Source organism: Aquila chrysaetos, chromosome 3 (genome assembly GCF_900496995.4).
Source record: "Aquila chrysaetos chrysaetos chromosome 3, bAquChr1.4, whole genome shotgun sequence".
Lineage (NCBI taxonomy): Eukaryota > Metazoa > Chordata > Aves > Accipitriformes > Accipitridae > Aquila > Aquila chrysaetos.
The window spans coordinates 70,078,658-70,083,380 of record NC_044006.1 but is presented as its reverse complement, the minus strand read 5'-3'; the positions used below and the strand labels follow the sequence as shown (position 1 = coordinate 70,083,380).

The following is a 4,723-nucleotide window of genomic DNA, read 5'->3' as shown; positions in this document are numbered from 1 at the left end:
AGGAACACAGGCATGTCTTTAGTCTTCTGACTGCTTTAAAAAACCTTAAGCAACGCAGATAACAATTACAGCTGTGCTAGAAACTTGACCCTGATCCCAGCAGAAATCAGCTGTACCAATAACACTTCTGAAAGCTTGTCAAAGCATTTTCTTAGTTTTTAATTAGCTTCTGCAAGAGGTCACAGCTTACAGCTTGGAACAGAGAGCTAGGAGTAAAGACATCCAGGGTCTATTCCTAGCTGGGGAGGTGACAGGACAGGTGGCTCTGGGCCACTGGCAGCAGCCCCTCTGCCCAACTTCCATAACTGTAAAATGGGTAAAATAATACTTGCTGCTCAGGGATGATGCGAGACCTAATTAGATGTTTGCAAGGAGCCCGCTGCCCCTCCGGTGAATTGTGCAAGAGAAATGAATAGTATTATCATATAGGTAATGAGCTCTCACAAGACAGGGACTCCTTTGTTCAAAGAGACAGGCTTTTTCAGCAGCAGCCAGGTTCCAGCAGAAGTTTATTAGAGAACAGTGAGTGTTGCTCGTCTCTGTGTAACTGAGAATATATTGCTGTGTATTAGGAGGATTTATCTGCAATGTACTGCATTCCTCAGAGTCTTCACCTTTAGGGAAAGCCTTAGAAGTAACTCCTTAATGCCTAGTTTTGTTATGAAAATGAACTTTAGCTATCTTATGAATTGTTTATCTTAAAGCTGCACAATCACTTTGATTATAAAAGTCTAGTGTTATTCAAAAGACTGCAGAATCTCAAGTGAGTAGATGAATATTGAAAAGATATGAGGGACATTCTGCTTTTCTGAGTCTGTTCCACTCATGTGCCCATTTCTCATATGAAGAAGAACAAGAGTGTAATTGTATTGCAACCTATTATTGTAATACAGAAGAAGCAATTACTATACATATACAAAAAGATCATTAAATATTTCCACTGGTAACAACGAATCACACCAGAAACATATTACTATCATACTGTATTTTCATTACATTCCCCACAAGAAACTTTGTTAACAATTAATTCCAGCAACAGCATAAGGAAATTGAAACAGAAGATAATTTTTCAGCCATCCTTACAATTACACTGAAATGAAAAACAAGGTGGCAAAAAGTAACTGAAACTCTGTAAATTGTAAGCTAGTAGACTAATATATTCAGACTTGAGTGACTATAGGGATTGCAGCCACATGAGTGAAAGGTGGAGCTGTGTCAGTGCAGCAATGACTCCCTGCAAGATGAAGAGGTGAAGCAATCAGCCCAACCCTCTGTTTTTCACTGCTGAGAAAAAAAATAAACACTGACATCTCTTCTCCCAGCCGCACATCGCCACCTGCACCGGCAGTTCAAGGCAAAAGCTCCAACGGCTCCAGCACCTCGGGTTAGAGCCCTGTGTGCCCACAGTCCGAGCCAGGAGACAGCTGCCCTTGAAACGCTTGTGTGTGGTGGCAAATGGTTCAGTCACTCACTGCACTATTTCTCTCACTTCAAGTATATTTTCCTTTTTTTCGTACCTTCACCAATGATGATAGGAAATACCGACAGGTTTTCTGTTCCTATATCATGTTTCCATGTATAAACTAAGAAGATGCTACGCGCAGCATCCCTACAGTATCACAGCCATAAGTGTAAATGGCACAAAGAGTGCTAATGTATGACATTTTATGAATTATGTAGGAACTTTATATTGCCACGGTGCCAAGGTAGCCACCAGACCAGCGATATTAGTCTTACGCCTTTCCTGCACCACCCTGCATCACCACACTACGCTGAACTGCCCTGTCTTTCCCACTCCCTCCCAGCTGGCGGTCACTGCCCGCACGGCTCCACTGCTGTGGCCGTGGAGAGGAGGAGGGCTGGAAAGCAGCCACACTCTGTCTCACCCCCTTTCCCCCACGGGCACAGCGCCTTCGCCTCCCCAGAAAAGTGTTAGTTCAGAGCAGAGTGGCTGTGGGGTCAGCGGCTGCACCAGATGGGAGTGGGAGTGGGAGTGGGAGTGAGTCCCCAACTCCAAGGCAGGTAGTGGAGGCAGAGGCTTTCCAAAGAGGAGAGAGCAGTGCAAAGGAGGAACTCCCGAGCCTCAGGAGGGGAGGAGGATCTCAAGCAGACCCATAACAATGTCTCGTGCTGCAGCAGCCGAAAGGCGGTGAAGTGTCCCAGGTACAGGTCCCAGCCTGCCGGTGAGGTCTGCTGCGGCTCAGGGGAGAGGCAGAGAGAAGGAGAGGCACTCGGGATGTTTAGCAGAGAAGCTGTTGAGGTTATCAGTGGACATTTTTAATTTTCGCACCTTCTGACAATGCCCAATTAACAGGCGGGGTGCAAGAAGTATGTCTCCCCCCACTGTTATTGTGCAGGATGGGAAAATGCCAAGTTCTTTCTCCTCTGAAATGTTAAGAGAAGCAGAACAGCTTTGTAACTGCTCACAGCCAGATTACTTAACAAGGGAATCCAGGCAGTTATGAAATAGGTATAAAACAGTGTTCCAGGGCTCCTGAGATTCTACATGCATTAATCAAAGGTAAGTCAGAATGACAATAGCACCAAAGCCATCAAGTTAGCTTCACTTGCAATTGAAGAGAGACATTGCAACAAAGTGCTTCCCTTTCCACTGTTTATTTCCAGCTGTTTTGCAATTTGTCATAACTATAAAGCTTATGGCCTTTCTCAGCTCTTCCAAGCTATGTAATCACTCCAGCAAAAAGATTAACAGGAGGCCAGTTTTGAATTAGCATTTTAGCAGAGTCCAGCTGTGATCTTCCTTATTTTTTGTGTATATAATTAAATTCAGCACCCACAATGTGACTGCAGTCCTCTATCCACATAATACGCACACCAGATAGAGGGAAAGTTTGCCTGGATTGCTTCTTTAGTCTTCTTCTGGAAGAAATCACCAACTGGAAGGAGAGGTCTAAGTCAGCTTGACGCCACTGTGATGGTAAAAGCTGCCATTTCAATGTGGATAACACTTACCATTGGCAAGTCAATAGAACATCTTTCTTGGTGAGTTTTATAGCTTGGAGGTGAAAAGTTCTGGATCCAGCTCCTATTTTCCTATCTTCATCCACTGGAAAGTGTTCTGATTCCACCAAAATTAAGATAGCAATATCCATTTAGTATAGCAGAGAATACAGCACAACTCTAGTACACCAAATACTTAAATTTCAGGTAAACTTGTTTAAAATTAGATCGATATAATGGGATCTACTCCAGAATAACATAGGCATAAGTGTAGAACTGGAGCTTAAGCTGAAGGCCTCAGGGTCCTTCTTTCTGGATCTCTATAGCTGTTCTACACCTCTATAGCTACTCTCAGTTTTGTAGATATGATGAAAGTAGCCTACACAGCCAAAAAAGGTGTTTCCCCTTTGCCAGCAGTTACTGCCAACACTTAGGCAGGCAAATATTGGGTAATCCCTATGACTGCTGATGTTCTGGCATACCTCTGATTGGAAAACAGACAAGTCAGCATCTGGGCAGAACAATTTCTGCTATAAGAAAAAGCCAAATTATTTGCAAAGCACTTCTTGTAACAGATGCTGTAAAGAAAAGGTTAGTAGGTTAACAGATGAAAATGTGAGACCATTTCTTTTACAGCATTTTCCAACCTCCTACTCAGCCTACTTTAGAAACTAAATGGCATTCATCCCTGGGGAACTTTCTTACTACATTCAAGATCTTGGGAAATACATATTTTCTATTACTAATCATTTTTGCCTCTCCTTGAATTTCTACCCTCTGTTCTTCTTGCATTAGTCATGTCCTCACACAATGTTTACCTGGGTTTTTTTATTAAATATTTTTGGAACAGTCTGGGTCACCCACTGTCTATTCCTCTAATCTGATGCAACTGCTTGTGGTGTTCAGAGAAGATGGGCAACATGCTGAGTGCAGAAGACAGCCATCCTAGATCAAATCAAAGGTCCAGCTAGCCCAGTATCTGATGATGGCCAATGGGTTAAGAACAGCACAAGCTTGCATGGTTTGCCCTCCAGTAAATTTTCCCAGCTTCTAGCAACTTCTTGTTTAGGAATTTTATGAGCAGAAATGTTGTCTTCATATTTAGTATAGTTATTTTATATATACATTCCTTCTAGTTATTTGTTTTGTCCCTTTCTCGGTCCTTGTAAACATACTATTGCAGGTTGCAGATTTCAGATTCTCTGGTAGAAAACTAAAACAAGTAGGTTTTTTACTGTTATGTAAGTGGAATCTCATCATCTGTGGTTACTGCACACCTAATAAAAGAACAAGACTATGCTTAATTATATTCAGATTTCCAAAAATCATTTAGGTTCTTCAGGTTTGGATATTGGTGATTCAGTAGGCAGCTTCTTTCCTGAGTCATTAAAAACACTGCCTCAGCATGCGGATATTGCTGGAGTTACCAGCCTTAATATTGAATAAAAACACAAAGTTCTCAGCGCTTTGAGACTTTAAAAAAGAGCTAATCCAGCTTGAGTATTGCTAGTTCTGCTCTCCTCAACCTGCATGGCTGAAATGATCTTACTGATGGTCACTTTAATGCTCATTTTCTGTCCTCACCTGCCACATATACTTGCTCTATTTGATGATTGCCCTGTTCCATCCAAGAGGAAGCTGTACATGAGGAAGCTGTACAGAGCTGTACTCGGAGTCAAATTACTGTGTTCATTAAGACGTCACCCCACACTCAATTTTATGACTTTGGCACTGGCTGTAATTGAATGGATTGAACAAGCTA

The 4,723-nt window shown here is 42.3% G+C and overlaps 1 long non-coding RNA gene across 1 annotated transcript; it reads right to left on the bottom strand.

The window, feature by feature from the left end:
- Positions 1-2,600: 2,600 nt before the first annotated feature.
- Positions 2,601-3,272, bottom strand: LOC115339600. Its single transcript, XR_003922774.2, has 2 exons — positions 2,974-3,272; positions 2,601-2,897 (listed from the first exon to the last, which is right to left on the bottom strand). It is a non-coding gene; the product is annotated as an uncharacterized LOC115339600 (long non-coding RNA).
- Positions 3,273-4,723: the final 1,451 nt, after the last annotated feature.